Source organism: Vicugna pacos, chromosome 6, assembly GCF_048564905.1.
Source record: "Vicugna pacos chromosome 6, VicPac4, whole genome shotgun sequence".
NCBI lineage: Eukaryota > Metazoa > Chordata > Mammalia > Artiodactyla > Camelidae > Vicugna > Vicugna pacos.
Genome location: NC_132992.1, coordinates 57,922,786 through 57,936,012, shown reverse-complemented (window position 1 = coordinate 57,936,012; position 13,227 = coordinate 57,922,786).

Here is a 13,227-nt window from a genome sequence, read left to right as displayed (position 1 = left end):
TTTTATTGTCATACAGTTGAAAAAAATGTTAGACACAAGCTTCAGGCAGCACCAAGCAGAAAAAGGGATTAGCATATCACTAGGATCATCTTACACTGAACCAAATTCTTTTCAGGATGTATAATTAGCGAATACAGTCCTTTGGGGGGGGGGCGGGGCGGGGGAAGCCTATGGACGGAAAAAATGAGCTCAGATCTTTGGCTAGAATATTAGAGGAAATAAAAGACAGTTGCCAATTTCAGAGAGATGTATACATATTAACCGTTTCTTTGCAGAACCTTTGCAATTCCCTCAAGAAATTACTGGTTGAATGGGAAAACTTACTATGAATTCCTGTCATTGTCTCAGGTTTTCCGAGAGTGAAATACTGTGTAGTTGAATACACGTTCAAAATTTTACAACAATGAAATCAGATTCAGGATTCAATGAACATAGGAGAACTTTTCTGAACAGAGGCAACTAAAAGGAAATATGTGATTTCTCACACGATGACATTTTTACTCTGCGAAAGGTACTTTGTAGTTAAAAATGTAATTGGGAAACTGAAGGCAGTAAAATGTACATTCTGGGTCTCTTAGTGAATAATTCTGTGGGCTTGCTGAAAGCTGTCTACAATTTCCCTTACAATTCGTGGGTGTTCAGTGTTTATCTGAGAGTAAGAAAATGGACGTCTGGGGTCACTTCCCTTTTATATTCTTCTCTCTTAGAGTTGTGCATGTAAGCAGTTTATATTTTACAGGGAAAGGAAGATCTGCCTAACTTACTCAGATTTCACTGGGTGGATATCTATATTTCCACATATGCAGGGTTTTAGAGAAGCACATATGGAATGGAGGGGGTAAAGAACCTTTTTTCCCAAAAGGATATTTTTAAGAATTAACAGAATATTCAATAAAAGGAAAAATGCTCATCTCCATGTATCTGTTTAAATTTCTTGAACTAGCCGATGTTTTGTTTAACAGATGAGATGTTATGTTGATTTGTGTGCTTCTGGATCCTTAGTTTTGAATTGTTAAATACATCATATTTCCTGTGGATTGGATCACTCTGTCCCACTCCCCTTCTCCAAGTAAAATACCTGCAAAATTATACCCCCAGCCTTGATTCTGGTTCAACTTTATTCCATATTTTCTGAGGACATGCTTAATTTATCCTTGTGGTCATAATTTTTTTAAATTGGCTCCTTTTAACTATTAAGAAAGGCAGTGGACACGTGTGTCCATAGAGAGCAGTTATATCAAGTTCCTCAACCCTTAAGATCCTGGGGGAAGCGTTTCTCTGAGTTCTTCCTTAGAATTAGAGAACTCAGCCCTGGCTCTTTATTTTCGTATTTCTTTTGGCTTGGAATTTTTGGTCAAATGTCTCTCTCTTGTCTAGAAATAAACCATGGACTGATATAGTACAGAAGACTCAATTGTGTTGTCTTCATTTAAAGCAAATCATTTTAGTTTGCTTGGGTTCTGTCTCCATGGAGGACTGTGTGTGGAATTAGCAGCATGACAAGGAAGAAAGAACAAAAATAAAATTGCTGTAAAAAATTGTGAATTAGAGATATCATTCTTCAATCATTTTCTTCACTTATCATGATGATACTTAAAAAAAGCCATTTTTTGCTATTTCAGTATTTGTAATTTTTCATAATTTGTAATATCTGTATTTTTCTCTGCCATTTACTTGTGATCAGAAATGTCAGTGCCTACAAGAAACTAGTGGTGATACAGTTGCTCATAATTTAAGACAGTCTTAAGTCACTAACACTTTGGTGATTTTCTAAAGACACGATTTAATCAAATTTGTGATATGTTGTCCCCAAATCACTTGCGATTTAATTATGCACAGAAATTTTTTTGGTCTTCTACCTGCTTAGAGCACAGCACCTAGGTTCTTCTCGTGCACACACACATTTCGACCCACACAGACTGGAGATTTAAACGTCTTTTCATGAGACCAGCCCTCAGAAACATGGCTCTTGGTCATCCAGACAATAAGAGAATGATGCTTAAATCTAAATTTCCATTTGTTCAAGTCAGAGAAATACAATGTCAAACGAACACAGAACACCTACTGCTGGGTAACCTAAAAGTGCATTCAAGGGCTATTTTCTTAAGGACTTGAGAGCAAAGGCATTGAGGTGTGAAGGGCTTCATGTAGAGCAACATTTGGGTTACTCTGGACGCTGGAGTGGCAAGATGTCAGCAGAGGGCAGGGCAAGGGTGTGACCCCCAGTTACAGCTCAGCACAGGACAGAGATTCACAAAGGTCCTAAAGTGAAGGGAAAGGGAGGTGCTGCAAACTTTCTATTTTAGGTTTTGTGAACACCAAAAACAAAGAAACAACCAGAATATCTTTCTAAATATCAGGTTTGAGCTTTAAAAAAAAAAGTAATTTGTGATTCATCAAAATATATTGATTGCAGATTGACACAACAATGTAGACTGACTATACTTCAAGAAAAAAAGAAAAAGAAAGAAAAAAGAAAAAATATATATTGATTGCTAATCTTAACAGGATCTTTAATAATTTTAGCTCATCAATGTATCACTAGCAATGTGATATTTTTATATAGACTATTGCATATTCTGCCTTGTGTACATAGTGTTATGTTATTAACCTACTTGACCTTTCTATGACATATCAATAATGCCCCTTCTAAAGTTTAACTTCCTGAATGGCAGGAGCCATTTAATATAACATGTCATCAAGTCAGCACCACATATCCATTAAATACCATTAGCTAAATAATTTTGGATCACTATGATTAGAAGGCTTTCAAAGACACAGATAAGATTCTCCAGAATATGGGTATGTTGGGTATATAACTCTAGCCTAACAAATCTTATGCCTTCTAGTAGAAAAGACCGAAGAGTCTTAACATTTTAAACTTACAACAATGCCATGCTTCCCATTTTTAAAATATTTGCTCATTTTAATGTATATAACAAAGATATTTTAAATTGCTTTTGAACCTAGATGCAATATAAATTATTTTTTATTTTTTAAGTGGATCATTTACTCTATGTGACTAACTCAAATGGCTTTTTGACACTGTATATATGTACATAGCTATTAAGAGGAGACTTTCCACTCTTACAAGTAGAAATTGTTACGATAAAGTTAAGAACATGCATATTTTTTATGGTGAAAAGAGCATAGTTCCCTATGAGGCATAGCTCTAAAGGCAGGTGTTATAGTTTATATTAAAAAAAAATAAGGATATTATCATGAGCCATTTGTATCCAACATGTTCTTGTATGTTTTACTGATTGATCTAGAATCTGAAAACAAGAGGCTATTTCATTTTAATGGCTAGTATTTGCTGAGCCTAACCAAGGTCTAGGCACTGTTCTGAGGGCTTTACAATGACCTTATAACTCTAGGAAATGACATTATTGTTATATCATTTTTATAGATGAAGAAACTGAGGTTCAGGGAGGTCGAGTAACATGCTCAAGATCATGCAGCCGGTAAGTGGTGAAGCTGGATTCAAAACCAGGTAATCTGACTCAAATTTGTCTTGACCACACTACACTCGTCTACCACACATTCAACAGAATTGAAATTATCAAGTTATCTCTAGGCTTACAGGGTTACTCCAGTGGGAAGCATCTGCCCAGGGAAACAGAGGAGGATACATGTCAAGTCTACAGGACCAGCAACAGACAACAATTGTCATAAGATCCTAAACTCCAGGTTGGGAGTTGTAATCTAGACCCCTAGATGCATAGGAGGTAAGACTTGGAGAGAAGTTCATAGTTCACTAAGGCTAACACTTCTGTTCTACAAATGAGGGAACTGAGGCCCAAATAGGTGAAATGACTTACACTGTCAGAGACAAAACTGGAACAGGAATTCCCAATCCTGGATTATACGGTGTCTATTTTCAGTTTTTAAAGGAATCTCCATACTGTTTTACATAGTGGTTGCACCAAATTACATTCCCACCAACAGTGTAGGAAGGTTTCCTTTCCTCTACACCCTCTCCAGCATTTATCATTTGTGAACTTTTGAATGATGGCCATTCTGACTGGTATGAGGTGACATCTCATTGTAGTCTTGATTTGCCTTTCTCTGATAATTAGCAATGTTAAGCATCTTTTCATGTGCTTATTGTTCCATGTCTTCATTGGAGAAATATCTTTTTAGGTCTTCTGTCCATTTTTTTTTTGATTGGGTTTTTTGGGGTTTTTTGTTATTGAGTTATATGAGCTGTTTGTATATTCTGAAAATTAAGCCTTTATCAGTCATATTTTTTCCAAATATTTGCTCCTGTATAATCCAGCAATCCCACTCCTGGGCATCTATCCAGAGAAAACTCCAATTCGAAAAGATACATGCCCACCAGTATTCATAGCAGCACTATTTACAATAGCTAACACATGGAAGCAACCTAAATGTCCATCAACAGATGACTGGATAAAGAAGATGTGGTGTATATATACAATGGAATACTACTCAGCCAAAAAAAAGAATGAAATAATGCTACATGCAGCAATGTGGATGAACCTAGAGAATATCATACTAAATGAAGAAAGTCAGACCGAGAAAGACAAATGTCGTAAGATACCACATATATGTGGAATCTAAAAAAAGGACATAAATGTACTTAGTTACAAAACACAAACAGACTCACAGACATGGAAAACAAACTTATGGTTACCGAAGGGAAGTGGAGGGGAGGAGTAAATTGGGAGTTTGGGATTTGCAGATACTAACTACTACACATACAATAAACAACAAGGTCCTACTGTATCGCCCAGGGAATGATACTCTATATCTTGTGATAACCTATAATGAAAAAGAATATGAAAAGGAATGTATCTATAACTGAATCACTATGCTGTACACCAGAAACTAACACAACATTGTAAACAGACTATACTTCATCAACAAGAAAAAAATGTAAGAAAGAAAGTTAAAAAAACAAAAACAAAAACTCCCAGTCCTCTTAAGTCCCAAACCAGGGCTCTTCCCAGTATTCAGAGTCAATAAACTACTCCAGGATTCTTTGGGAAAAGAGCAAAATGGACCAAAAGATATATATGAAGATGATGCCTGCTCCTGCTGGAAAGCATAGGAATTACTGAAATGTCCTAAAGTTGTGAAAGGATGCGTCTATAGGATTGAACAGCTAACAGTTGATATGAACAGTAAAGAAAAAAGACTTCAAATTCAGTTTTAAGGCAATAGTGAAATTGAGAAGGGAGACAAGGACAGGAAATAAATGTTTAAATATGAGCATACTTGGAATTAGAAATTGGATCCCCAAGTGAAGATGCCTTATTGACATGAAGGAGCCTCGGAATGGAAAGGGAGAAGAGATCTGGATCAGAGTCGCAGAGCTGAAAGTCAACAGGACACAAGAACTGGCTGGCATCAGGAGGTCCAACAAATCTTTGCGCGCGTGCACATGCGCGCGCACACACACACACACACAGCATGGGTCTTCGCCTTTTTTTCTTTTTTTTACTCCTTGCCAAAAGACATCTTGTAGGGAAGGGAAATATCACCTTGGTTTTAAGTGAGGTTCTCACTCACACTCATAGAAGTAAATTTGGTCTGGAAAAATCTTCATAACCCTCTCACTAGAATAGATGAATTAATGGTACACAGCATGACAAAGCAGAAAGCAGAACTTTGGAGACAAATCATATGTTTTCTTTTTCCATTTTATAAGTTATCACCACTTTTCAAGGTCATGTTTTTGGGTTAATGATTGCTGCAGGATATTTATTTAAGCACTGTTCTGGAATTCACAGAACCTTTAACTCTAAATCTGCTGCCACTAAATTAGATCTTGTTCAAATAAAGAAGGTTAATTGCAGTACACATTTGTTCCTCATGTTGTCTGTTTTAATTATTACAAAGCTTGTCAAGACAAACAATGGTGCACCATTTTTCACAAAAGATATACCTGAATTATAAAATGCTTAGATCAGGCCTGCACCCATGTGTACATGGCTTCCTAGCCCAACTGTTCCCATGTTAGTTTAGTGACGAAAGTTAGCATTTGCAGAGAAGGAAAGTGAGTTGGTCACCAAAGAAGGAGTTCTGTTTTCACTATTGGGAGAATGTAGTCTTAATTAGGTAAACAAAGAGGTTTTTCATTACATTGTAAACACATTTCACAAAAAGACTCATTTAAGTTTCTTTTTACAGAAACTGGAAAATATTAAGGAAGTTAATTGGAGAACACTCAGATGACAATTAACGAACAGGCACAATTATCTTCTGACTAGTGTGTGGCTTACGGATGTTTTTATCTTTTATGTATGGCGCTGTCTTAAAATGTGGGGAATGCCAACACAAGTAGAGGCAGGCACAGTATTAAACGACACATTTCTCTATTTATATTTAAATAGCCATCTGCATGAAATTATGCACAAATCAAGGAATAATTCCTACCAGAAATTACTGTTTAGAAAATTTTTTTAAAAATCTGAGACATGGTGTACTTTTCATATTAAATTGCCCATTTCCAGAACATCACATACATTTGCACAATGTAAAGATGCCGCCGTGCGAGCCAATACAAATTGCTCACAATGTTAATGAAGATGGATGGGGAAGGCTGAAAACATTCATTTACACGCAAGTGAGGGGGAGAGAACAGCAGTGTTCACAATCTCTACCTTAATTTTTTTGCCCTGATAATATCCAATCGAATGATGGTAACTTTAATAATAGAGCTCTTAGAAAGGTTTTGTGATAAATTCTCATTTTCAGTCTTGAATATGGCCTATTTTTTCCCATTTGGAGTGAAAATTGTGTGTGTGAAGTTCGGAGGCGTACTGCTAAGCTAGGAAAAGGAATCTTACTCTTTGAAGAATGACGAACAGGGTTAACTGACTATACAATTTAAATAACTTTTAAAATTGAAAAGAAGACAAATGCTTCCTTATCCTGGAATGACTGTCTTTACAACTGAAGCTTCCTCACCCCCAGCCCAGATAAACAATCCACCCTTCTCAAAACTCCTTGGCCAAGGGGCACCACTGTTTGAGTCTATGAAGAGCAGGATGTGCTGTAAGGATAGGAAACCTTTTCTAGGACTACAGTATCAGGACATCCCTCAGCCTGTCACTGCCCATCACCCTTTGCCTAAACTATAAGAGGTTGGGGAATGGACATACGTGGAGTATCAGGAGGGGTAGGGGGTACCCCTTACCAGTCAGTGAAGGACAAGCTGGGGATGGTTTGAGACTCAGTGGGACTCCATCTCCAATGTCCCCACCAACTCCCTCCCACCACTCCATATGTACTGTCCTTCCTCAGTCATCCAGGACTCCTTGATCTCTCTGGCCTGCTATTAGACAGTCTTTTGCTTTGAAGGTAGTATCTACATCTTGCAACATACCTCAGGAAAGTGAAGTAAAGGCACAGAGATAAATAGAAAAAACAGAAATAAAGTCACTCAATCAAATATATTAAAAGACTGCCATTCCTCAGAGTCTGAGAGAATTCCTCCTTGAGTTCTCCTTTTTCAGGAACCCATATTTGCTAACTTGTTTGTTTATTTGTTCAATAAATACTTACTGAGGTCAATTCTGTGCTAGACACTGGGAACACCACTGTGGACAAGAGAAGAGCAAGCCATGACATCCCAAAGCTGACAGACCAGTGAGTGATACGTGGTATTAAAGGTGAACATACAAGGGACTTGCACCCAGACTGAGGAGCACGCCCTGGAGGAACGAATATCCAAGCTGAGATGTGACTGATCGAGTACCTACTTTGTGTAAGATTCCATACTACACCCTGAGGGGTGAAAACGCTATGAGTTAGTCTCAACAGCTGTTAGGAAGGGTGCAAATGATAACAAGCAGATACAACAAATGCTGCCAAGAAGGAACAAGAAGCACTCAGGGCAAGGGATCAATTCCAATTTGGAGGAGAGAGAAAACTTTGTGAACAAAATGGCATTTAAGGTTAAGACTGGACATGAATTCAGAAGTAGAATTAAAAGCCAGGAAGTCCAGGCAAAGGAATTTGAGCAAGGCTGCAGAGGTGAGAAATCCTGAGATACGTCTGAGGGACAGAAGTGGTTGTGCTTGGCTGGACTGTGGGAAGAGCAAGAGGGTACGTGCCCAAGGATGTGGGAGAAACAGACCATGCCCTTTGGAGCGTAGGCTGAGGGAGGCACTGGCCTCTGAGTGGTGGCTTCCCAGCCTGGCACCTCTGGAAGGGGAATGAGGTATGTTTGCCCAGGGAACCCATGGGGCTTCAGCCCCTCTATCCCTATAACTGAGGAACAGTGAGGGGTAGGACCGCTCCGGTACCTCACAAATCCTCTGCCAATGAACCAAATTTCTTCATGCAGCTCTGAGGCATGTGCTTAATAAGATCTCATTGCAGAAGGGCTTGAACATGAATTGGGCACCTACTCTGTTCCAGCCTCTGTACAGAGATGAAGAGATACACATAGACCCAGCTCTGGCAGTGCTGATGTTCAGTGAGGGGATATCCGTGACCTGTAAGGAGTTATTTATATAACACAATACAGAAATTTCTTAAAGGAGGTTCTGACAAGGTGTAAAGGGAGCATGAAGGAAGGTGTCTGTGAATAGAATGATGGGTGGAAGTGGGAGTTAAGAACAGGGGGTAACATAGTGCCTGAGGCTTGAAGGTTGAAGAAAAGTTTTTTTGAGTCTACTAGGGTTTTCTTGACACAGGAAGCAATATATCATGAAGGTTTTCCAGAGTAGAGTACCCTCGCTCACTAAGTATATACCTACCTACCTACCTACATACATACATACATAATGTATACATACATACATAGCACTGTCTGGCTATTATAGAGTGTGTGGAGAAGTGATACTGAACTAAAGATCAGGAGCCAAACTTAAATATCCTTATACATTAGAACATTTGGAGTTTAGGCAACAAGAGCCATTGAAAATTCTTGAGCAGGGTGTAATATGATAGAAGGACAAGATGAAGGTGGGGAGGTCAGCAATTATGGTAATCCACCACCTAGTCTAGTTCCTCCAGGGGCCATGTTTTATCAACTTGATAAACTGTATATGGTACCCATTCAGTAAATAGTTGATGAATTGAGTCGAATGCACCTGTGTAGTTGGTACATCAAGACGGAGAGGAGGGGAGAGATGAAAAAGCTATTCAGAAATATAAGGGACAGGAATTTGGATGTAAATGTGAGTAAGACAAATGAGAGTGGAAAGTCTAAGATTATCCCCAGGTGTTCAGCTTTAGATGCTTGGTGGGGCCACCACAAGATAGAGACTGGAGGAAGAGAAAGAAATTTCTCGGGGAAGAGTTCAATCATGAACATGTTGCATTTGAGTGGGCAAGTGGTATAGGATTGTGAGTCCAGAAGACAATCTAGTGTGAGGTCTAGATTTGGAAGTCTCTAGTTTATAGTGTTGGTTGAAGGCACGGGAGTAATCAAAATTGTCCACTTGGTGGGTAAAGTCCAAACAGTGTAGAGAGAGAACCCTGGATAACACTAATGTTTAATGGCAGGTTTCTGAAAAGGAGCAGCCTGGTCTTAGAGTTGAAGTCTGTAGGGACTGAAGACAACTATAACTATGAAGATAAGTTACGGTTCCAGCCGTAAGACTCAGGTCAAAGGACATCCACAGACCTATCGCAATAGTGTTATCTGGATAAGACCACAGACCTTAGAATGTTACGTACTTTCTAAAAATTGAAAAGATGAAATATGGAAATATTTTAGCCACATTTCATAGATTTATAGGCTCCTTTAAGTTATGAGTTAGGATTGTGCTTACTTTTGGTCCCGCTAAACTCCAGCCATACCAAGAGGCTTATAGTTTCCAAATACTACACAGTATCTCTGGGCTTTTGCATATCCTGGGATGCCCCTCTCCTCATCACATCCTGCATCCCTAAAGCTCTCCGGTCTTATTTGCTTAGGGGTTGCCATTTGCCCTTCCATGCCCATCTAAATTGCCCTCTCCTTTGAGCAGCCCTTTATCCCTAATCCCCAGCCTGCCCACTCCTGGATGACTTAGGTGCCTCTCCTCTGGGTTTCCCCTCTGGCCAAAGCACCTTAACACTTTAGGTAGAAATAATTGATTGTTGTGGTCTGCTTCCCCTCCCAGACTATGGCTAGGAAAATGTATTTTGCCATACCTACATCCCCAGCTCTCAGTACATACAATACACAATGTCTCACATAGAGTAGGCATTTGCTCAATACTGTTGAATGGTTAAAGAAATATATCACTATCTCCCCTTCCTTGCTCTCTTTCTGCCTCTTAATTTGTATGCTTTTTAATTTGATGGAGATTGAGAAGGGAGTTTCAAAATTCTCTACGAGCTATGTCAACTTCTCCATTTACAGCCTTTCTCCTTACCCCCTTTGTTTACAAGTCCACCCTCAGCCTGCCAGAGTACCACACTCCTAATGCAACCCCGCTCTATTCAGCAGTCCTAGACAGCATGTATGAGAGAGTCTAAATATCATGTGTGTGATATTTCAGGGGGATGTGGTAGGTGCAGGGAAAGAACTAGTGTCTATTGTTTGCCAAGCAGGAGATCTGAGCTCACATTCAAAGGATCACTAGGTGAGAAAGCCTCCAAAGTGGAGCCTGGATCCCTTGGGGAATCTCTTTAATCCTGGAATCATATGAAGATCCTGAGGCAAAGAATACTCTCCTTTGTTGTTGTTTGTAAGTCGTGGGTGGGCAATGGGGGTGGGGGAGAGAGAGCAAAAGGATGGGGAAGAAGCAGCAAGTTGTGGGCTATTTCTTGTAGCGTAAGTGATAAACAGAGAAATACTAACTGGGGAGATTACAGGAGGGGGCATATCTACTGATGAAAACACCCAAGACAGCCTTCAAAATGAAGTTAGCTATTTAAAGAGAAGAACTAACCACTTCTGGTGAATATGCTTTGACGACCCTTGTGGAACAACTTCTGTTGGTGAGGAGGTCCATTCATACACACTATTGTGTTGCTCTCCAGGCACAACAGACAATACTAGAGGTCAGGAAATCCCTGCTCTTACCCAAAGGACGTGTCCCACCGGAGACTGGGTGGGGTCCTCCAGAGAGAAATCCAGTGGGGACAAACACCATTTTCCAGTTTTTATCAAAGCATGCTTTTCTAAAAAATAATAATGAGTGGCTTATCTTCATGATCATGTGGGCCCTCAGTGGCCAATCAGACGACACTGAAGTTAGCAGGACAAATCTAACCAGCACGGAAGAGGGCAGGGGAGAGAGATGCATTTTAAATAGAAGGAGAGCCGCAGAAAGGAGGCAACTCTGGCCTGGACCAGTTTCACAGCATCTGAAGACAAAATGGCTTGAGGCTTAGGCATTGTTTAAAAGCCATTCCTCAAATTCCTTGTTTACTGTCAGCACAGTGAGTTGTGGACTCTGTGACTTTAGCTATTAATGGGACTAAACACTTATGCCAACAGATTAAGCCTTGCTGAAACATTAAGAAAATTGGCCCAAACAGAGTTTGGATGGATTGTTTAGTGGCTGTTTCTTTTTTTCAGGAGGGAGGGTGACTGTCCCAGGACAATGGCTTTTTGATACCTGTGAAACAGTAGCAGTTGGTGAGGGCCACTGGGTAGATCTTCTGCTAAGGGAAAGAGATTGTTAAAACAGCAAACATTTAATTTTAATCGTTTGGACTGACTACACAAGATATAAATGAGATTTTCTAAAACTAAAACTGACAAATACTTTGAGGCCCACCAAAAGTCTTAGAAAGGTTCTTTTCTGAGTTACAATCAATTTCTAGGAGAAATGGGGAAAAAAAATCACTATTTCTTTCATTGCAAATGAATTCTTTAGGCAGCTGGATGATATCGAAGGTGGGAAAACTTTTCTTTGTTACTCCTGAACCTTTTAAGATTTTTCAAACCTATTTCTTGTCATGGAGAAGAGGAGCAGTGCTTGCACAGTAAATGTATTAAACTTCAAAAACAGTTTTTCAAGTCTTTCAGACACCATAACCCTCTTCATGTAAATTCATATCTTTATTTGACATGTCTTCTTAAGCAAGGATTTTTTTTAAAGGTGGCTTTTATAAATCTTCTTCCAAGAAAGAAGTGAGAACAATTAAATGTTCCATCTTGATTCCAGGCCTTAAACTTACAGTATGGAAGGGACTTTATATTCAGAATTAGAACATTGTTCTATTCTTGTTGTAATCAGAAAAATATATATTAGAATCTTTCAGATTAAGACTTTAGGGGTCAAGATCAAATGGAAAGGTGATTTCGAATTTGGAAACAAAAAGTTTATACTCTGTAGCAGTTATTCTTTGTGTATGTATATCATGAAAAATACACTATTCGCATTTGTTTTCGAGGAAGAAGTAGACTGAATGATGAAAGACTATGTTATATATCTCTCTAACCCTTCCTTACATTTTTTTCCATGGCCAAGGTGCTTATTCCATATTTATTATCATGAGTCACAAATTTCCTTTTGCTAGTAACTTTTTCAATAGGCCCTAAAAGAGAGAAAATAAGGGGGGAAGGGAGGAAGGAAGAGAGGAAGGGAAAGAGAAGGGAAAGAAAAGGGAAGAGAAAAGAGGAGAGAGAAAGGAATCTTCAGTGCTTTCTCTAAATACTAATATTCAGAGAGGTGCTGAGATTTCTGTGATTCCAATGTCTTTGGAAACTTCAAACTTGACTTTGATTAACCATGCTAATAACCAGGGTGCTTCTTTTTAGTTTTACTCCTAATGTCACTTACCAGAGCTGTAAAGACATGCTCATAATATTTGCTTTTCATCTAAATCAAGAAGGCAATGCTAAGCAAAAAAAAAAAAAGTATTTAGCTGTGCATATAGGATTGAAGCGATGATAATCAGGGACCCTGGTAATTGAAGCTTTTGGGGAGGGGATGAGAACCTTTCTTCTGGATCCTTCAGTCTGTTTAATAGGATAAAATTAGCTTGAGTGGTTTGGTGTTTGAAGAGGATATGATGTAATTGGAAGTGCCTCCTGGGTTTGCTGCTGGACAAAGCAATCAGGTGGAGACACGGGAGGGCACGAGAAGCTCTGAAGCACGGATCTCGGCTTCCGCCATCCTAATTAGCCTAAATTAGCCATGCCAGTTTTCTGCTTGCTTTTGAATTTCCCTGCTAATGCTTCTTTCAGGGCTGAAAGAAAAGAAATATGAAATGCCCACCAAGTTCCTATATAACAGACGAATCACTGGGTCTAAAACTGGAGGCTCAGGTTCTATCGTTAAGGCCTTAAAAAATGAGCCACTTACA